Raw genomic sequence first — 23,359 nt, forward strand, 5'->3', positions numbered from 1 at the left:
CAGTCGCAGGAACAATAGCCCTGGTGTTGCTTTGGATGATCATTCTCAGGAACAATAGCCCTGGTGATGATGTGGATGTACAGTCTCAGGAACAATAGTCCTGGAGTTGATGTGGATGAACATTCTCAGGAACAATAGCCCTGTTGTTGATGTGGATGAACATTTACAGGAACAACAGACCTGGTGTTGATATGGATGAACATTTTCAGGAACAACAGTCCTGGTGTTGTTGTTGATGAACATTCTCAGGAAAAATAGCACTGGTGTTGATGTGGATGTACAGTCTCAGGAACGATAGTCCTGGTGTTTATGTGGCTAAACATTCTTAGGAACAACAGCCCTGGTGTTAATGTGGCTAAACAGTCTTGGAACAATAGCCCTGGTGTTGATGTGGATGAACAGTCTCTTGAACAATAGCCCTGGTGCTGATGTTGATGAACAGTCTCAGGAACAATGGTTCTGGTTTTGATGTGGATGTACAGGCTCAGGTACATTAGCCTTGGTGTTTATGTAGATAAACATTCTCAGGAAAAACAGCCCTGGTGTTGATATGGATGAACAGTCTCAGGAGCAATGGTTCTTGTGTTGATGTGGAAGAACAGTCTCATGACCAATAGTCCTGGTGTTGATGTGGATGAACATTCTCAGGAACAATAGCCCTGGTGTTGATGTGGATGAACATTCTCAGGAACAATAGCCCTGGTGTTGATCGGAATGAACAGTCTCAGGAACAATAGCCCTGGTGTTGACGTGGATGAACATTCTCAGGAACAATAGCCCTGGTGATGATGTGGATGTACGGTCTCAGGAACAATAGTCCTGGTGTTGATGTGGATGAACATTCTTAGGAACAATAGCCCTGTTGTTGATGTGGATGAACATTTACAGGAACAACAGACCTGGTGTTGATATGGATGAACATTTTCAGGAACAACAGTCCTGCTGTTGTTGTGGATGAACATTCTCAGGAAAAATAGCACTGGTTTTGATGTGGATGAACAGTCTCAGGAACGATAGTCCTGCTGTTTCTGTGGCGAAACATTCTTAGGAACAATAGCCCTGGTGTTAATGTGGCTGAACAGTCTTAGAAACAATAGCCCTGGTGTTGATGTGGATGAACAGTCTCTTGAAAAATAGCCCTGGTGCTGATGTGGATGAACAGTCTCAGGAACAATGGTTCTGGTGTTGATGTGGATGTACAGTCTCAGGAACATTAGCTTTGATGTTGATGTGGAGAAGCATTCTCAGGATCAATAGCCCTGGTGTTGATGTGGATGAACATTTTCAGAAACAATCGCCCTGGTGTTGATGTGGATGTACAGTCTCAGGAACAATAGCCCTGGTGTTAATGTGGATGAACAGTCGCAGGAACAATAGCCCTGGTGTTGCTGTGGATGTACATTCTCAGGAACAATAGCCCTGGTTTTGATTTGGATGAACAGTCTCATGAGCAATAGCCCTGGTGTTGATGTGGATGACCATTCTCAGGAACAATAGCCCTGGTGTTGATGTGGATGAACATTTTTTGGAACAATAGCCCTGGTGTAGATATGTGTGAACAGTCTCAGGAACAATGGTTCTGGTGTTGATGTGGATGTAAAGTCTCAGGAACATTAGCATTGGTGTTGATGTGGATAAACATTCCCAGGAAAAACAGCCCTGGTGTTGATGTGGATGAACAGTCTCAGGAACAAAAGCCCTGGTGTTAATGTGGATGAACAGTCGCAGGAACAATAGCCCTGGTGTTGATGTGGATGAACAGTCTCAGGAACAAAAGCCCTGGTGTTAATGTGGATGAACAGTCGCAGGAACAATAGCCCTGGTGTTGCTGTGGATGAACATTCTCAGGAACAATAGCCCTGGTGTTGATTTGAATGAACAGTCTCATGAACAATAGCGCTGGTGTTGATGTGGATGATCATTCTCAGGAACAATAGCCCTGGTGATGATGTGGATGTACAGTCTCAGGAACAGTAGTCCTGGAGTTGATGTGGATGAACATTCTCAGGAACAATAGCCCTGTTGCTGATGTGGATGAACATTTACAGGAACAAAAGACCTGGTGTTGATATGGATGAACATTTTCAGGAACAACAGTCCTGGTGTTGTTGTGGATGAACATTCTCAGGAAAAATAGCACTGGTGTTGATGTGGATGTACAGTCTCAGGAACGATAGTCCTGGTGTTTATGTGGCTAAACATTCTTAGGAACAACAGCCCTGGTGTTAATGTGGCTAAACAGTCTTAGGAACAATAGCCCTGGTGTTGATGTGGATGAACAGTCTCAGGAACAGTAGGCCTGGTGTTGATGTGGATGAACATTCTCAGGAACAATACCCCTGGTGTTGATGTGGATGAACATTTTCAGAAACAATCGCCCTGGTGTTGATATGGATGAAGAGTCTAAGGAACAATGGTTCTGGTGTTGATGTGGAAGAACAGTCTCATGACCAATAGTCCTGGTGTTGATGTGGATGAACATTCTCAGGAACAATAGCCCTGGTGTTGATGTGGATGAACATTCTCAGGAACAATAGCCCTGGTGTTGATCGGAATGAACAGTCTCAGGAACAATAGCCCTGGTGTTGACGTGGATGAACATTCTCAGGAACAATAGCCCTGGTGATGATGTGGATGTACGGTCTCAGGAACAATAGTCCTGGTGTTGATGTGGATGAACATTCTTAGGAACAATAGCCCTGGTGTTGATGTGGATGAACAGTCTCTTGAACAATAGCCCTGGTGCTGATGTGGATGAACAGTCTCAGGAACAATGGTTCTGGTGTTGATGTGGATGTACAGTCTCAGGAACATTAGCTTTGATGTTGATGTGGAGAAGCATTCTCAGGATCAATAGCCCTGGTGTTGATGTGGATGAACATTTTCAGAAACAATCGCCCTGGTGTTGATGTGGATGTACAGTCTCAGGAACATTAGGCCTGGTGTTGATGTGGATGAACAGTCTCAGGAACAATAGCCCTGGTGTTGATGTGGATGTACAGTCACAGGAACAATAGGCCTGGTGTTGATGTGGATGAACATTCTCAGGAACAATAGCCCTGGTGTTGATGTGGATGAACATTTTCAGAAACAATCGCCCTGGTGTTGATATGGATGAAGAGTCTAAGGAACAATGGTTCTGGTGTTGATGTGGATGAACAGTCTCAGGAACAACAGTCCTGGCGTTAATGTGGATGAACATTCTCAGGAACAATAGCCCTGGTGTTGATGTGGATGATCATTCTCAGGAACAATAGCCCTGGTATTGATGTGGATGATCATTCTCAGGAACAATAGCCCTGGTGTTGATGTGGATGAACAGTCTCAGGAACAATAGCCCTGGTGTTAATGTGGATGAACAGTCGCAGGAACAATAGCCCTGGTGTTGCTGTGGATGAACATTCTCAGGAACAATATCCCTGGTTTTGATTTGGATGAACAGTCTCATGAGCAATAGCCCTGGTGTTGATGTGGATGACCATTCTCAGGAACAATAGCCCTGGTGTTGATGTGGATGAACATTTTTTGGAACAATAGCCCTGGTGTAGATATGTGTGAACAGTCTCAGGAACAATGGTTCTGGTGTTGATGTGGATGTAAAGTCTCAGGAACATTAGCATTGGTGTTGATGTGGATAAACATTCCCAGGAAAAACAGCCCTGGTGTTGATTTGGATGAACAGTCTCATGAACAATAGCGCTGGTGTTGATGTGGATGATCATTCTCAGGAACAATAGCCCTGGTGATGATGTGGATGTACTGTCTCAGGAACAATAGTCCTGGAGTTGATTTGGATGAACATTCTCAGGAACAATAGCCCTGTTGTTGATGTGGATGAACATTTACAGGAACAAAAGACCTGGTGTTGATATGGATGAACATTTTCAGGAACAACAGTCCTGGTGGTGTTGTGGATGAACATTCTCAGGAAAAATAGCACTGGTGTTGATGTGGATGTACAGTCTCAGGAACGATAGTCCTGATGTTTATGTGGCTAAACATTCTTAGGAACAATAGCCCTGGTGTTAATGTGGCTAAACAGTCTTAGGAACAATAGCCCTGGTGTTGATGTGGATGAACAGTCTCTTGAACAATAGCCCTGGTGCTGATGTGGATGAACAGTCTCAGGAACAATGGTTCTGGTGTTGATGTGGATGTACAGTCTCAGGTACATTAGCCTTGGTGTTGATGTGGATAAACATTCTCAGGAAAAACAGCCCTGGTGTTGATATGGATGAACAGTCTCAGGAGCAATGGTTCTTGTGTTGATGTGGAAGAACAGTCTCATGACCAATAGTCCTGGTGTTGATGTGGATGAACATTCTCAGGAACAATAGCCCTGGTGTTGATGTGGATGAACATTCTCAGGAACAATAGCCCTGGTGTTGATCGGAATGAACAGTCTCAGGAACAATAGCCCTGGTGTTGACGTGGATGAACATTCTCAGGAACAATAGCTCTTGTGTTGATGTGGATGAACAGTTGCAGGAAAAATAGCACTAGTTTTGATGGGAATGACCAGTCTCAGGAACAATAGCCCTGATGTTGATGTGGATGTACAGTCTCAGGAACAATAGTCATGGTGTTGTTGTGGATGTACAGTCTCAGGAACAACAGCCCTGGTGTTGATGTGGATGAACATTTTTTGGAACAATAGCACTAGTGCAGATATGGGTGAACAGTCTCAGGAACAATGGTTCTGGTGATGATGTGGATGTGCAATCTCAGGAACAATGGTTCTGGTGTTGATGTGGAAGAACATTCTCATGACCAATAGTCCTGGTGTTGATGTGGATGAACATTCTCAGGAACAATAGCCCTGGTGTTGATGTGAATGAACAGTCTCAGGAACAATAGCTCTGGTGTTGATGTGGATGAACAGTCTCAGGAACAATAGGCCTGGTGTTGATGTGGATGAACATTCTCAGGAACAATAGCCCTGGTGATGATGTGGATGTACGGTCTCAGGAACAATAGTCCTGGTGTTGATGTGGATGAACATTCTCAGGAACAATAGCCCTGTTGTTGATGTGGATGAACATTTACAGGAACAACAGACCTGGTGTTGATATGGATGAACATTTTTAGGAACAACAGTCCTGGTGTTGTTGTGGATGAACATTCTCAGGAAAAACAGCACTGGTGTTGATGTGGATGAACAGTCTCAGGAACGATAGTCCTGGTGTTTATGTGGCTAAACATTCTTAGGAACAATAGCCCTGGTGTTAATGTGGCTAAACAGTATTAGGAACAATAGCCCTGGTGATGATGTGGATGAACCGTCTCAGGAACAATGGTTCTGGTGTTGATGTGGATGTACAGTCTCAGGAACATTAGCTTTGGTGTTGATGCGGATAAACATTCACAGGAACAATAGCCCTGGTGTTGATGACGATGAACATTTTCAGAAACAATCGCCCTGGTGTTGATGTGGATGTACAGTCTCAGGAACAATAGGCCTGGTGTTGATGTGGATGAACAGTCTCAGCAACAATAGCCCTGGTGTTGATGTGGATGTACAGTCTCAGGAACAAAAGGCCTGGTGTTGATGTGGATGAACATTCTCAGGATCAATAGCCCTGGTGTTGATGTGGATGAACATTTTCAGAAACAATCGCCCTGGTGTTGATATGGATGAAGAGTCTAAGGAACAATGGTTCTGGTGTTGATGTGGATGAACAGTCTCAGGAACAATAGTCCTGGCGTTAATGTGGATGAACATTCTCAGGAACAATAGCCCTGGTGTTGATGTGGATGATCATTCTCAGGAACAATAGCCCTGCTATTGATGTGGATGTACAGTCTCAGGAACGATAGTCCTGGTGTTTATGTGGCTAAACATTCTTAGGAACAACAGCCCTGGTGTTAATGTGGCTAAACAGTCTTGGAACAATAGCCCTGGTGTTGATGTGGATGAACAGTCTCTTGAACAATAGCCCTGGTGCTGATGTTGATGAACAGTCTCAGGAACAATGGTTCTGGTGTTGATGTGGATGTACAGTCTCAGGTACATTAGCCTTGGTGTTGATGTGGATAAACATTCTCAGGAAAAACAGCCCTGGTGTTGATATAGATGAACAGTCTCAGGAGCAATGGTTCTTGTGTTGATGTGGAAGAACAGTCTCATGACCAATAGTCCTGGTGTTGATGTGGATGAACATTCTCAGGAACAATAGCCCTGGTGTTGATGTGGATGAACATTCTCAGGAACAATAGCCCTGGTGTTGATCGGAATGAGCAGTCTCTGGAACAATAGTCCTGGTGTTGACGTGGATGAACATTCTCTGGAACAATAGCTCTTGTGTTGATGTGGATGATCAGTTGCAGGAAAAATAGCACTAGTTTTGATGGGAATGACCAGTCTCAGGAACAATAGCCCTGATGTTGATGTGGATGAACATTTTTTGGAACAATAGCACTGGTGTAGATATGGGTGAACAGTCTCAGGAACAATGGTTCTGGTGATGATGTGGATGTACAGTCTCAGGAACAATGGTTCTGGTGTTGATGTGGGAAAACTGTCTCATGACCAATAGTCCTGGTGTTGATGTGGATGAACATTCTCAGGAACAATAGCCCTAGTGTTGATGTGAATGAACAGTCTCAGGAACAATAGCTCTGGTGTTGATGTGGATGAACAGTCTCAGGAACAATAGGCCTGGTGTTGATGTGGATGAACATTCTCAGGAACAATAGCCCTGGTGATGATGTGGATGTACGGTCTCAGGAACAATAGTCCTGGTGTTGATGTGGATGAACATTCTCAGGAACAATAGCCCTGTTGTTGATGTGGATGAACATTTACAGGAACAACAGACCTGGTGTTGATATGGATGAACATTTTCAGGAACAACAGTCCTGGTGTTGTTGTGGATGAACATTCTCAGGAAAAACAGCACTGGTGTTGATGTGGATGAACAGTCTCAGGAACGATAGTCCTGGTGTTTATGTGGCTAAACATTCTTAGGAACAATAGCCCTGGTGTTAATGTGGCTAAACAGTATTAGGAACAATAGCCCTGGTGTTGATGTGGATGAACAGTCTTTTGAACAATAGCCCTGGTGCTGATGTGGATGAACCGTCTCAGGAACAATGGTTCTGGTGTTGATGTGGATGTACAGTCTCAGGAACATTAGCTTTGGTGTTGATGCGGATAAACATTCACAGGAACAATAGCCCTGGTGTTCATGTGGATGAACATTTTCAGAAACAATCGCCCTGGTGTTGATGTGGATGAACAGTCTCAGGAACAATAGCCCTGGTGTTGATGTGGATGTACAGTCTCAGGATCAATAGCCCTGGTGTTGATGTGGATGAACATTTTCAGAAACAATCGCCCTGGTGTTGATATGGATGAAGAGTCTAAGGAACAATGGTTCTGGTGTTGATGTGGATGAACAGTCTCAGGAACAATAGTCCTGGCGTTAATGTGGATGAACATTCTCAGGAACAATAGCCCTGGTGTTGATGTGGATGATCATTCTCAGGAACAATAGCCCTGCTATTGATGTGGATGTACAGTCTCAGGAACGATAGTCCTGGTGTTTATGTGGCTAAACATTCTTAGGAACAACAGCCCTGGTGTTAATGTGGCTAAACAGTCTTGGAACAATAGCCCTGGTGTTGATGTGGATGAACAGTCTCTTGAACAATAGCCCTGGTGCTGATGTTGATGAACAGTCTCAGGAACAATGGTTCTGGTGTTGATGTGGATGTACAGTCTCAGGTACATTAGCCTTGGTGTTGATGTGGATAAACATTCTCAGTAAAAACAGCCCTGGTGTTGATATGGATGAACAGTCTCAGGAGCAATGGTTCTTGTGTTGATGTGGAAGAACAGTCTCATGACCAATAGTCCTGGTGTTGATGTGGATGAACATTCTCAGGAACAATAGCCCTGGTGTTGATGTGGATGAACATTCTCAGGAACAATTGCCCTGGTGTTGATCGGAATGAACAGTCTCAGGAACAATAGCCCTGGTGTTGACGTGGATGAACATTCTCAGGAACAATAGCCCTGGTGATGATGTGGATGTACGGTCTCAGGAACAATAGTCCTGGTGTTGATGTGGATGAACATTCTTAGGAACAATAGCCCTGGTGTTGATGTGGATGAACAGTCTCTTGAACAATAGCCCTGGTGCTGATGTGGATGAACAGTCTCAGGAACAATGGTTCTGGTGTTGATGTGGATGTACAGTCTCAGGAACATTAGCTTTGATGTTTATGTGGAGAAGCATTCTCAGGATCAATAGCCCTGGTGTTGATGTGGATGAACATTTTCAGAAACAATCGCCCTGGTGTTGATGTGGATGTACAGTCTCAGGAACAATGGTTCTGGTGTTGATGTGGATGAACAGTCTCAGGAACAATAGTCCTGGCGTTAATGTGGATGAACATTCTCAGGAACAATAGCCCTGGTGTTGATGTGGATGATCATTCTCAGGAACAATAGCCCTGGTATTGATGTGGATGATCATTCTCAGGAACAATAGCCCTGGTGTTGATGTGGATGAACTGTCTCAGGAACAATAGCCCTGGTGTTAATGTGGATGAACAGTCGCAGGAACAATAGCCCTGGTGCTGCTGTGGATGAACATTCTCAGGAACAATATCCCTGGTTTTGATTTGGATGAACAGTCTCATGAGCAATAGCCCTGGTGTTGATGTGGATGACCATTCTCAGGAACAATAGCCCTGGTGTTGATGTGGATGAACATTTTTTGGAACAATAGCCCTGGTGTAGATATGTGTGAACAGTCTCAGGAACAATGGTTCTGGTGTGGATGTGGATGTACAGTCTCAGGTACATTAGCCTTGGTGTTGATGTGGATAAACATTCTCAGTAAAAACAGCCCTGGTGTTGATATGGATGAACAGTCTCAGGAGCAATGGTTCTTGTGTTGATGTGGAAGAACAGTCTCATGACCAATAGTCCTGGTGTTGATGTGGATGAACATTCTCAGGAACAATAGCCCTGGTGTTGATGTGGATGAACATTCTCAGGAACAATAGCCCTGGTGTTGATCGGAATGAACAGTCTCAGGAACAATAGCCCTGGTGTTGACGTGGATGAACATTCTCAGGAACAATAGCCCTGGTGATGATGTGGATGTACGGTCTCAGGAACAATAGTCCTGGTGTTGATGTGGATGAACATTCTTAGGAACAATAGCAATGGTGCTGATGTGGATGAACATTCTCAGGAACAATGGTTCTGGTGTTGATGTGGATGTACAGTCTCAGGAACATTAGCTTTGATGTTTATGTGGAGAAGCATTCTCAGGATCAATAGCCCTGGTGTTGATGTGGATGAACATTTTCAGAAACAATCGCCCTGGTGTTGATGTGGATGTACAGTCTCAGGAACAATGGTTCTGGTGTTGATGTGGATGAACAGTCTCAGGAACAATAGTCCTGGCGTTAATGTGGATGAACATTCTCAGGAACAATAGCCCTGGTGTTGATGTGGATGATCATTCTCAGGAACAATAGCCCTGGCATTGATGTGGATGATCATTCTCAGGAACAATAGCCCTGGTGTTGATGTGGATGAACAGTCTCAGGAACAATAGCCCTGGTGTTGATCGGAATGAACAGTCTCAGGAACAATAGCCCTGGTGTTGCTGTGGATGAACATTCTCAGGAACAATATCACTGGTTTTGATTTGGATGAACAGTCTCATGAGCAATAGCCCTGGTGTTGATGTGGATGACCATTCTCAGGAACAACAGACCTGGTGTTGATATGGATGAACATTTTCAGGAACAACAGTCCTGGTGTTGTTGTGGATGAACATTCTCAGGAAAAATAGCACTGGTGTTGATGTGGATGTACAGTCTCAGGAACGATAGTCCTGGTGTTTATGTGGCTAAACATTCTTAGGAACAACAGCCTTGGTGTTAATGTGGCTAAACAGTCTTGGAACAATAGCCCTGGCGTTGATGTTGATGAACAGTCTCAGGAACAATGGTTCTGGTTTTGATGTGGATGTACAGTCTCAGGTACATTAGCCTTGGTGTTGATGTGGATTAACATTCTCAGGAAAAACAGCCTTGGTGTTGATATGGATGAACAGTCTCAGGAGCAATGGTTCTTGTGTTGATGTGGAAGAACAGTCTCATGACCAATAGTCCTGGTGTTGATGTGGATGAACATTCTCAGGAACAATAGCCCTGGTGTTGATGTGGATGAACATTCTCAGGAACAATAGCCCTGGTGTTGATCGGAATGAACAGTCTCAGGAACAATAGCCCTGGTGTTGACGTGGATGAACATTCTCAGGAACAATAGCCCTGGTGATGATGTGGATGTACGGTCTCAGGAACAATAGTCCTGTTGTTGATGTGGATGAACATTCTTAGGAACAATAGCCCTGTTGTTGATGTGGATGAACATTTACAGGAACAACAGACCTGGTGTTGATATGGATGAACATTTTCAGGAACAACAGTCCTGCTGTTGTTGTGGATGAACATTCTCAGGAAAAATAGCACTGGTTTTGATGTGGATGAACAGTCTCAGGAACGATAGTCCTGCTGTTTCTGTGGCGAAACATTCTTAGGAACAATAGCCCTGGTGTTAATGTGGCTAAACAGTCTTAGAAACAATAGCTCTGGTGTTGATGTGGATGAACAGTCTCTTGAACAATAGCCCTGGTGCTGATGTGGATGAACAGTCTCAGGAACAATGGTTCTGGTGTTGATGTGGATGTACAGTCTCAGGAACATTAGCTTTGATGTTGATGTGGAGAAGCATTCTCAGGATCAATAGCCCTGGTGTTGATGTGGATGAACATTTTCAGAAACAATCGCCCTGGTGTTGATGTGGATGTACAGTCTCAGGAGCAATAGGCCTGGTGTTGATGTGGATGAGCAGTCTCAGGAACAATAGCCCTGGTGTTGATGTGGATGTACAGTCTCAGGAACAATAGGCCTGGTGTTGATGTGGATGAACATTCTCAGGAACAATAGCCCTGGTGTTGATGTGGATGAACATTTTCAGAAACAATCGCCCTGGTGTTGATATGGATGAAGAGTCTAAGGAACAATGGTTCTGGTGTTGCTGTGGATGAACAGTCTCAGGAACAATAGTCCTGGCGTTAATGTGGATGAACATTCTCAGGAACAATAGCCCTGGTGTTGATGTGGATGATCATTCTCAGGAACAATAGCCCTGGTATTGAAGTGGATGATCATTCTCAGGAACAATAGCCCTGGTGTTGATGTGGATGAACAGTCTCAGGAACAATAGCCCTGGTGTTAATGTGGATGAACAGTCGCAGGAACAATAGCCCTGGTGTTGCTGTGGATGAACATTCTCAGGAACAATAGCCCTGGTTTTGATTTGGATGAACAGTCTCATGAGCAATAGCCCTGGTGTTGATGTGGATGACCATTCTCAGGAACAATAGCCCTGGTGTTGATGTGGATGAACATTTTTTGGAACAATAGCCCTGGTGTAGATATGTGTGAACAGTCTCAGGAACAATGGTTCTGGTGTTGATGTGGATGTAAAGTCTCAGGAACAATAGCATTGGTGTTGATGTGGATAAACATACCCAGGAAAAACAGCCCTGGTGTTGATGTGGATGATCATTCTCAGGAACAATAGCCCTGGTATTGATGTGGATGAACATTCGCAGGAACAATAGCCCTGGTGTTGATGTGGATGGACAGACTCAGGAACAAAAGCCCTGGTGTTAATGTGGATGAACAGTCGCAGGAACAATAGCCCTGGTGTTGCTGTGGATGAACATTCTCAGGAACAATAGCCCTGGTGTTGATTTGGATGAACAGTTTCATGAACAATAGCGCTGGTGTTGATGTGGATGATCATTCTCAGGAACAATAGCCCTGGTGATGATGTGGATGTACAGTCTCAGGAACAATAGTCCTGGAGTTGATGTGGATGAACATTCTCAGGAACAATAGCCCTGTTGTTGATGTGGATGAACATTTACAGGAACAAAAGACCTGGTGTTGATATGGTTGAACATTCTCAGGAACAAAAGCGCTGGTGTTGCTGTGGATGTACAGTCTCAGGAACAATGTTTCTGGTGTTGATGTGGAAGAACAGTCTCATGACCAATAGTCCTGGTGTTGATGTGGATGATCATTCTCAGGAACAATAGCCCTGGTATTGATGTGGATGAACATTCGCAGGATCAATAGCCCTGGTGTTGATGTGGATGAACAGTCTCAGGAACAAAAGCCCTGGTGTTAATGTGGATGAACTGTCGCAGGAACAATAGCCCTGGTGTTGCTGTGGATGAACATTCTCAGGAACAATAGCCCTGGTGTTGATTTGGATGAACAGTCTCATGAACAATAGCGCTGGTGTTGATGTGGATGATCATTCTCAGGAACAATAGCCCTGTTGTTGATGTGGATGAACATTTACAGGAACAACAGACCTGGTGTTGATATGGATGAACATTTTCAGGAACAACAGTCCTGGTGTTGTTGTGGATGAACATTCTCAGGAAAAATAGCACTGGTGTTGATGTGGATGTACAGTCTCAGGAACGATAGTCCTGGTGTTTATGTGGCTAAACATTCTTAGGAACAACAGCCCTGGTGTTAATGTGGCTAAACAGTCTTAGGAACAATAGCCCTGGTGTTGATGTGGATGAACAGTCTCTTGAACAATAGCCCTGGTGCTGATGTGGATGAACAGTCTCAGGAACAATGGTTCGGTGTTGATGTGGATGTACAGTCTCAGGTACATTAGCCTTGGTGTTGATGTGGATAAACATTCTCAGGAAAAACAGCCCTGGTGTTGATATGGATGAACAGTCTCAGGAGCAATGGTTCTTGTGTTGATGTGGAAGAACAGTCTCATGACCAATAGTCCTGGTGTTGATGTGGATGAACATTCTCAGGAACAATAGCCCTGGTGTTGATGTGGATGAACATTCTCAGGAACAATAGCCCTGGTGTTGATCGGAATGAACAGTCTCAGGAACAATAGCCCTGGTGTTGACGTGGATGAACATTCTCAGGAATAATAGCTCTTGTGTTGATGTGGATGAACAGTTGCAAGAAAGATAGCCCTAGTTTTGATGGGAATGACCAGTCTCAGGAAAAATAGCCCTGATGTTGATGTGGATGTACAGTCTCAGGAACAATAGTCATGGTGTTGTTGTGGATGTACAGTCTCAGGAACAATAGCCCTGGTGTTGATGTGGATGAACATTTTTTGGAACAATAGCACTGGTGTAGATATGGGTGAACAGTCTCAGGAACAATGGTTCTGGTGTTGATGTGGATGTAATGTCTCAGGAACAATGGTTCTGGTGTTGATGTGGAAGAACAGTCTCATGACCAATAGTCCTGGTGTTGATGTGGATGATCATTCTCAGGAACAATAGCCCTGGTATTGATGTGGATGAACATTCGCAGTAACAATAGCCCTGGTGTTGATGTGGATGAACAGTCTCAGGAACAAAAGCCCTGGTGTTAATGTGGATGAACAGTCGCAGGAACAATAGCCCTGGTGTTGCTGTGGATGAACATTCTCAGGAACAATAGCCCTGGTGTTGATTTGGATGAACAGTCTCATGAACAATAGCGCTGTTGTTGATGTGGATGATCATTCTCAGGAACAATAGCCCTGGTGATGATGTGGATGTACAGTCTCAGTAACAATAGTCCTGGAGTTGATGTGGATGAACATTCTCAGCAACAATAGCACTTTTGTTGATGTGGATGAACAGTCTCAGGAACAATAGCCCTGGTGTTGATCGGAATGAACAGTCTCAGGAACAATAGCCCTGGTGTTGACGTGGATGATCATTCTCAGGAACAATAGCTCTTGTGTTGATGTGGATGAACAGTTGCAGGAAAAATAGCCCTAGTTTTGATGGGAATGACCAGTCTCAGGAACAATAGCCCTGATGTTGATGTGGATGAACAGTCTCAGGAACAATGGTTCTGGTGTTGATGTGGATGTACAGTCTCAGGAACAATGGTTCTGGTGTTGATGTGGAAGAACAGTCTCATGACCAATAGTCCTGGTGTTGATGTGGATGATCATTCTCAGGAACAATAGCCCTGGTATTGATGTGGATGAACATTCGCAGGAACAATAGCCCTGGTGTTGATGTGGATGAACAGTCTCAGGAACAAAAGCCCTGGTGTTAATGTGGATGAACAGTCGCAGGAACAATAGCCCTGGTGTTGCTGTGGATGAACATTCTCAGGAACAATAGCCCTGGTGTTGATTTTGATGAACAGTCTCATGAACAATAGCGCTGGTGTTGATGTGGATGATCATTCTCAGGAACAATAGCCCTGGTGATGATGTGGATGTACAGTCTCAGGAACAATAGTCCTGGAGTTGATTTGGATGAACATTCTCAGGAACAATAGCCCTGTTGTTGATGTGGATGAACATTTACAGGAACAACAGACCTGATGTTGATATGGATGAACATTTTCAGGAACAACAGTCCTGGTGTTGTTGTGGATGAACATTCTCAGGAAAAATAGCACTGGTGTTGATGTGGATGTACAGTCTCAGGAACGATAGTCCTGGTGTTTATGTGGCTAAACATTCTTAGGAACAATAGTCCTGGTGTTAATGTGGCTAAGCAGTCTTAGGAACAATAGCCCTGGTGTTGATGTGGATGAACAGTCTCTTGAACAATAGCCCTGGTGCTGATGTGGATGAACAGTCTCAGGAACAATGGTTCTGGTGTTGATGTGGATGTACAGTCTCAGGTGCATTAGCCTTGGTGTTGATGTGGATAAACATTCTCAGGAAAAACAGCCCTGGTGTTGATATGGATGAACAGTCTCAGGAGCAATGGTTCTTGTGTTGATGTGGAAGAACAGTCTCATGACCAATAGTCCTGGTGTTGATGTGGATGAACATTCTCAGGAACAATAGCCCTGGTGTTGATGTGGATGAACATTCTCAGGAACAATAGCCCTGGTGTTGATCGGAATGAACAGTCTCAGGAACAATAGCCCTGGTGTTGACGTGGATGAACATTCTCAGGAACAATAGCTCTTGTGTTGATGTGGATGAACAGTTGCAGGAAAAATAGCACTAGTTTTGATGGGAATGACCAGTCTCAGGAACAATAGCCCTGATGTTGATGTGGATGTACATTCTCAGGAATAATAGTCATGGTGTTGTTGTGGATGTACAGTCTCAGGAACAACAGCCCTGGTGTTGATGTGGATGAACATTTTTTGGAACAATAGCACTGGTGTAGATATGGGTGAGCAGTCTCAGGAACAATGGTTCTGGTGATGATGTGGATGTTCAGTCTCAGGAACAATGGTTCTGGTGTTGATGTGGAAGAACAGTCTCATGACCAATAGTCCTGGTGTTGATGTGGATGAACATTCTCAGGAACAATAGCCCTGGGGTTGATGTGAATGAACAGTCTCAGGAACAATAGCTCTGGTGTTGATGTGGATGAACAGTCTCAGGAACAATAGGCCTGGTGTTGATGTGGATGAACATTCTCAGGAACAATAGCCCTGGTGATGATGTGGATGTACGGTCTCAGGAACAATAGTCCTGGTGTTGATGTGGATGAACATTCTCAGGAACAATAGCCCTGTTGTTGATGTGGATGAACATTTACAGGAACAACAGACCTGGTGTTGATATGGATGAACATTTTCAGGAACAACAGTCCTGGTGTTGTTGTGGATGAACATTCTCAGGAAAAACAGCACTGGTGTTGATGTGGATGAACAGTCTCTGGAACGATAGTCCTGGTGTTTATGTGGCTAAACATTCTTAGGACCAATAGCCCTGGTGTTAATGTGGCTAAACAGTATTAGGAACAATAGCCCAGGTGTTGATGTGGACGAACAGCCTTTGAACAATAGCCCTGGTGCTGATGTGGATGAACCGTCTCAGGAACAATGGTTCTGGTGTTGATGTGGATGTCCAGTCTCAGGAACATTTGCATTGGTGTTGATGCGGATAAACATTCACAGGAACAATAGCCCTGGTGTTGATGTGGATGAACATTTTCAGAAACAATCGCCCTGGTGTTGATGTGGATGTACAGTCTCAGGAACAATAGGCCTGGTGTTGATGTGGATGAACAGTCTCAGGAACAATAGCCCTGGTGTTGATGTGGATGTACAGTCTCAGGAACAATAGGCCTGGTGTTGATGTGGATGAACATTTTTTGGAACAATAGCCCTGGTGTAGATATGGGTGAACAGTCTCAGGAACAATGGTTCTGGTGTTGATGTGGTTGTACAGTCTCAGGAACATTAGCATTGGTGTTGATGTGGATAAACATTCTCAGGAAAAACAGCCCTGGTGTTGATATGGATGAACAGTCTCAGGAACAATGGTTCTGGTGTTGATGTGGAAGAACAGTCTCATGACCAATTGTCCTGGTGTTAATGTGGATGAACATTCTCAGGAACAATAGCCCTGGTGTAGATGTGGATGAACAGTCTCAGGAACAATAGCCCTGGTGTTGATGTGGATGTACCGTTTCAGGAACAATAGGCCTGGTGTTTATGTGGATGAACATTCTCAGGAACAATTGCCCTGGTGTTGATGTGGATGAATATTTCAGAAACAATAGGCCTGGTGTTGATATGGATGAAGAGCCTAACGAACAATGGATCTGGTGTTGATGCGGATGAACAATCTCAGGAACAATAGTCCTGGCGTTAATGTGGATGAACATTCTCAGGAACAATAGCCCTGGTGTTGATGTGGATGATCATTCTCAGGAACAATAGCCCTGGTATTGATGTGGATGAACATTCTCAGGAACAATAGCCCTGGTGTTGATGTGGATGAACAGTCTCAGGAACAATAGCCCAGGTGTTAATGTGGATGAACAGTTGCAGGAACAATAGCCCTGGTGTTGCTGTGGATGAACATTCTCAGGAACAATAGCCCTGGTGATGATTTGGATGAACAGTCTCATGAACAATAGCCCTTGTGTTGATGTGGATGAACATTCTCAGGAACAATAGCCCTGGTATTGATGTGGATGTACAGTCTCAGGAACAATAGTCCTGGTGTTGATGTGGATGAACATTCTCAGGAACAATAGCCCTGTTGGTGATGCGGATGAACATTTACAGGAACAACAGACCTGGTGTTGATATGGATGAACATTTTCAGGAACAACAGTCCTGGTGTTGTTGTGGATGAACGTTCTCAGGAACAATAGCACTGGTGTTGATGTGGATGAACAGTCTCAGGAACGATAGTCCTGGTGTTTATGTAGCTAAACATTCTTAGGTACAATAGCACTGGTGTTCATGTGGCTAAAAAGTCTCAGGTACAATAGCCCTGGTGTTGATGTGGATGAACAGTCTCTTGAACAATAGCCCTGGTGCTGATGTGGATGAATAGTCTCAGGATCATTACCCTGGTGTTGATGTGGATGAACATTCTCAGGATCAATAGTCCTGGTGTTGATGTGGATGAACATTCTCAGGAACAATCGCACTGGTACAGATGTGGAAGAACAGTTTTTTGAACAATAGCCCTGGTGTTGATCGGAATGAACAGTCTCAGGAACAATAGCCCTGGTGTTCACGTGGATGAACATTCTCAGGAACAATAGCTCTTGTGTTGATGTGGATGAACAGTTGCAGGAAATATAGCCCTAGTTTTGATGGGAATGACCAGTCTCTGGAACAATAGCCCTGATGTTGATGTGGATGTACAGTCTCAGGAACAATAGCCCTGGTGTTGATGCGGATGATCATTCTCAGGAACAATAGCCCTGGTGTTAATGTGGATGATCAGTCGCAGGAACAATAGCACTGGTATTGCTGTGGATGACCATGCTCAGGAACAATAGCCCAGGTGTTGATTTGGATGAACAGTCTCATGAGCAATCGCCCTGGTGTTGATGTGGATGAACATTCTCAGGAACAATAGCCCTGGTGTTGATGTGGATGAGCATTTTTTGGAACAATAGCCATGATGTAGATATGGGTGAACAGTTTCAGGAACAATGGTTCTGGTGTTGATGAGGATGTACAGTCTCAGGAACATTAGCTTTGGTGTTGTTGTGGATAAACATTCTCAAGAAAAATAGCCCTGGTGTTGATATGGATGAACAGTCTCAGGAACAATGGTTCTGGTGTTGATGTGGAAGAACAGTCTCATGACCAATAGTCCTGGTGTTGATGTGGATGAACATTCTCAGGAACAATAGCCCTTGTGCTGATGTGAATGAACAGTCTCAGGAACAATAGCTCTGGTGTTGATGTGGATGAACAGTCTCAGGAACAATAGCCCTGGTGTTGATGTGGATGTATAGTCTCAGGAACAATTGGTCTGGTGGTGATGCGGATGAACATTCTCAGGAACAATAGCCCTGGTGTTGATGTGGATGAATATTTTCAGAAACAATAGCCCTGGTGTTGATATGGATGAAGAGTCTAAGGAACAATGGTTCTGGTGTTGATGTGGATGAACATTCTCAGGAACAATAGTCCTGGCGTTAATGTGGATGAACATTCTCAGGAACAATAGCCCTGGTGTTGATGTGGATGATCATTCTCAGGAACAATATCCCTGGTATTGATGTGGATGAACATTCTCAGGAACAATAGCCCTGGTGTTGATGTGGATGAACAGTCTCAGGAACAATAGCCCTGGTGTTAATGTGGATGAACAGTCGCAGGAACAATAGCCCTGGTGTTGATGTGGATGAACATTCTCAGGAACAATAGCCCTGGTGTTGATTTGGATGAACAGTCTCATGAACAATAGACCAGGTGTTGATGTGGATGAACATTCTCAGGAACAATAGCCTTGGTGTTGATGTGGATGTACAGTCTCAGTAACAATAGTCCTGGTTTTGATGTGGATGGACATTCTCAGGAACAATAGCCCTTTTGTTGATGTGGATGAACATTTACTGGAACAACAGACCTGGTGTTGATATGGATGAACATTTTCAGGAACAACATGCCTGGTGTTGTTGTGGATGAACATTCTCAGGAACAATAGCCCCGGTGTTAATGTGGCTAAACAGTCTTAGGAACAATAGCCCTTGTGCTTATGTGGATGAATAGTCTCAGGATCATTACCCTGGTGTTGATGTGGATGAACATTCTCAGAATCAATAGTCCTGGTGTTGATGTGGATGAACATTCTCAGGAACAATCGCACTGGTACAGATGTGGAAGAACAGTTTTTTGAACAATAGCCCTGGTGTTGATCGGAATGAACAGTCTCAGGAACAATAGCCCTGGTGTTGACGTGGATGAACATTCTCAGGAACAATAGCTCTTGTGTTGATGTGGAGGAACAGTTGCAGGAACAATAGCCCTAGTTTTGATGGGAATGACCAGTCTCAGGAAAAATAGCCCTGATGTTGATGTGGATGTACAGTCTCAGGAACAATAGTCCTGGTGTTGATGTGGATGTACAGTGTCTGGAACAAAACCCCTGGTGTTGATGTGGATGAACATTTTTTGGAACAATAGCCCTGGTGTAGATATGGGTGAACAGTCTATGGAACAATGGTTCTGTTGTTGATGTGGATGTACAGTCTCAGGAACAATGGTTCTGGTGTTGATGTGGAAGAACAGTCTCATGACCAATACTCCTGGTGTTGATGTGGATGAACATTCTCAGGAACAATAGCCCTGGTGTTGTTGTGAATGAGCAGTCTCAGGAACAGTAGCTCTGGTGTTGATATGGATGATCATTCTCAGGAACAATAGCCCTGGTGTTGATGTGGATGAACATTTTCAGAAACAATAGCCCTGGTGTTGATATGGATGAAGAGTCTAAGGAACAATTGTTCTGGTGTTGATGTGGATGAACAGTCTCAGGAACAATAGTCCTGGCGTTAATGTGGATGAACATTCTCAGGAACAATAGCCCTGGTATTGATGTGGATGATCATTCTCAGGAACAATAGCCCTGGTGTTTATGTGGATGAACAGACTCAGGAACAATAGCCCTGGTGTGAATGTGGACGAACATTTTCAGGAACAATAGCCCTGGTGTTGCTGTGGATGAACATTCTCAGGAACAATAGCCCTGGTGTTGATTTGGATGAACAGTCTCATGAACAATAGCCATGGTGTTGATGTGGATGAACATTCTCAGGAACAATTGCCCTGGTGTTGATGTGGATGTACAGTCTCAGGAACAATAGTCCTGGTGTTGATTTGGAAGAAAATTCTCAGGAACAATAGCCCTTTTGTTGATGTGGATGAAAATTTTCAGAAACAATAGCCCTGGTGTTGATATGGATGAAGAGTCTAAGGAACAATGGTTCTGGTGTTCATGTGGATGAACAGTCTCAGGACCAATAGTCCTGGCGTTAATGTGGATGAACATTCTCAGTAACAACAGCACTGGTGTTTATGTGGATGATCATTCTCAGGAACAATAGCCCTGCTATTGATGTGGATGAACATTCTCAGGAACAATAGCCCTGGTGTTGATGTGGATGATCATTCTCAGGAACAATAGCCCTGGTGTTAATGTGGATGATCAGTCGCAGGAACAATCGCCCTGGTGTTGCTGTGGATGAACATGCTCAGGAACAATAGCCCTGGTGTTGATTTGGATGAACAGTCTCATGAGCAATAGCCCTGGTGTTGACGTGGATGAACATTCTCAGGAACAATAGCCCTGGTGTTGATGTGGATGAACATTTTTTGGAACAATAGCCCTGATGTAGATATGGGTCAACAGGCTCAGGAACAATGGTCCTGGTGTTGATATGGATGAACAGTCTCAGGGACAATGGTTCTGGTGTTGATGTGGAAGAACAGTCTCATGACCAATAGTCCTGGTGTTGATGTGGATGAACATTCTCAGGATCAATAGCCCTTGTGTTGATGTGAATGAACAGTCTCAGGAACAATAGCTCTGGTGTTGATGTGGATGAACAGTCTCAGGAACAATAGCCCTGGTGTTGATGTGGATGTACATTTTCAGAAACAATAGCCCTGGTGTTGATATGGATGTACAGTCTCAGGAACAATAGCCCTGGTGTTGATGTGGATGAACATTTTCAGAAACAATAGCCCTGGTGTTGATATGGATGAAGAGTCTAAGGAACAATGTTTCCGGTGTTGATGAGGATGAACAGTCTCAGGCACAATAGTCCTGGCGTTAATGTGGATGAACATTCTCAGGAACAATAGCCCTGATGTTGATGTGGATGATCATTCTCAGGAACAATAGACCTGGTATGGATGTGGATGAACATTCTCAGGAACAATAGCCCTGGTGTTAATGTGGATGAACATTCGCAGGAACAATAGCCCTGGTGTTGCTGTGGATGAACATTCTCACGGACAATAGCCCTGGTGTTGATGTGGATGAACATTCTCAGGAACAATAGCCCTAGTGTTGATGTGGATGTACAGTCTCAGGAACAATAGTCCTGGTGTTGATGTGGATGAACATTCTCAGAAACAATAGCCCTTTTGTTGATGTGGATGAACATTTACTGGAACAACAGACCTGGTGTTGATATGGATGAACATTTTCAGGAACAGCATGCCTGGTGTTGTTGTGGATGAACATTCTCAGGAACAATAGTACTGGTGTTGATGTGGATGAACAGTTTCAGGAACGATAGTCCTGGTGTTTATGTGGCTCAACATTCTTAGGAACAATAGCCCTGGTGTTAATGTGGATAAACAGTCTCAGGATCATTACCCTGGTGTTGATGTGGATGAACATTCTCAGGAACAATAGCCCTAGTTTTGATGGGAATGACCATTCTCAGGAACAATAGTCCTGGTGTTGATGTGGATGTGCAGTCTCAGGAACAATAGCCCTGGTGTTGATTTGGATGAACATTTTTTGGAACAATTGCCCTGGTGTAGATATGGATGAACAGTCTCAGGAACAATGGTTCTGTTGTTGATGTGGATGTACAGTCTCAGGAACAATGGTTCTGGTGTTGATGTGGAAGAACAGTCTCATGAATAATAGTCCTGGTGTTGATGTGGATGATCATTCTCAGGAACAATAGCCCTGGTGTTGATGTGGATGAACATTTTCAGAAACAATAGCCCTGGTGTTGATATGGATGAAGAGTCTAAGGAACAATTGTTCTGATGTTGATGTAGATGAACAGTCTCAGGAACAATAGTCCTGGCGTTAATGTGGATGATCATTCTCAGGAACAATAGCCCTGGTGTTGATGTGGATGATCATTCTCAGGAACAATAGCCCTGGTGTTGATGTGCATGAACAGACTCAGGAACAATAGCCCTGGTGTTAATGTGGATGAACATTTTCAGGAACAATAGCCCTGGTGTTGCTGTGGATGAACATTCTCAGGAACAATAGCCCTGGTGTTGAGTTGGATGAACATTCTCAGGAACAATAGCCCTGGTGTTGAGGTGGATGAACAGGCTCAGGAACAATAGCCCTGGTGTTAATGTGGATGAACATTCGCAGGAACAATAGCCCTGGTGTTGCTGTGGATGAACATTCTCAGGAACAATAGCCCTGGTGTTGATTTGGATGAACAGTCTCATGAACAATAGCCCTGGTGTTGATGTGGATGAACATTCTCAGGAACAATAGCCCTGGTGTTGATTTGGATGAACAGTCTCATGAACAATAGCCCTGGTGTTGATGTGGATGAACATTCTCAGGAACAATAGTCCTGGTGTTGATGTGGATGAACATTCTCAGGAACAATAGCCCTGTTGTTGATGTGGATGAACATTTACAGGAAAAACAGACCTGGTGTTGAAATGGATGAACATTTTCAGGAACAACAGTCCTGGTGTTGTTGTGGATGAACATTCTCAGGAACAATAGCACTGGTGTTGATGTGGATGAACAGTCTCAGGAACGATAGTCCTGGTGTTTATGTGGCTAAACATTCTTAGGAACAATAGCCCTGGTGTTAATGTGGCTAAACAGTCTTAGGAACAATAGCCCTGGAGTTGATGTGGATGAACAGTCTCTTGAACAATAGCCCTGGTTTTGATGTGGATGGACATTCTCAGGAACAATAGCCCTTTTGTTGATGTGGATGAACATTTACTGGAACAACAGACCTGGTGTTGATATGGATGAACATTTTCAGGAACAACATGCCTGGTGTTGTTGTGGATGAACATTCTCGGGAACAATAGCCCCGGTGTTAATGTGGCTAAACAGACTTAGGAACAATAGCCCTGGTGCTGATGTGGATGAATAGTCTCAGGATCATTACCCTGGTGTTGATGTGGATGAACATTCTCAGAATCAATAGTCCTGGTGTTGATGTGGATGAACATTCTCAGGAACAATCGCACTGGTACAGATGTGGAAGAACAGTTTTTTGAACAATAGCCCTGGTGTTGATCGGAATGAACAGTCTCAGGAACAATAGCCCTGGTGTTGACGTGGATGAACATTCTCAGG

Source organism: Heterodontus francisci, chromosome 34, assembly GCF_036365525.1.
Source record: "Heterodontus francisci isolate sHetFra1 chromosome 34, sHetFra1.hap1, whole genome shotgun sequence".
Classification (NCBI taxonomy): domain Eukaryota; kingdom Metazoa; phylum Chordata; class Chondrichthyes; order Heterodontiformes; family Heterodontidae; genus Heterodontus; species Heterodontus francisci.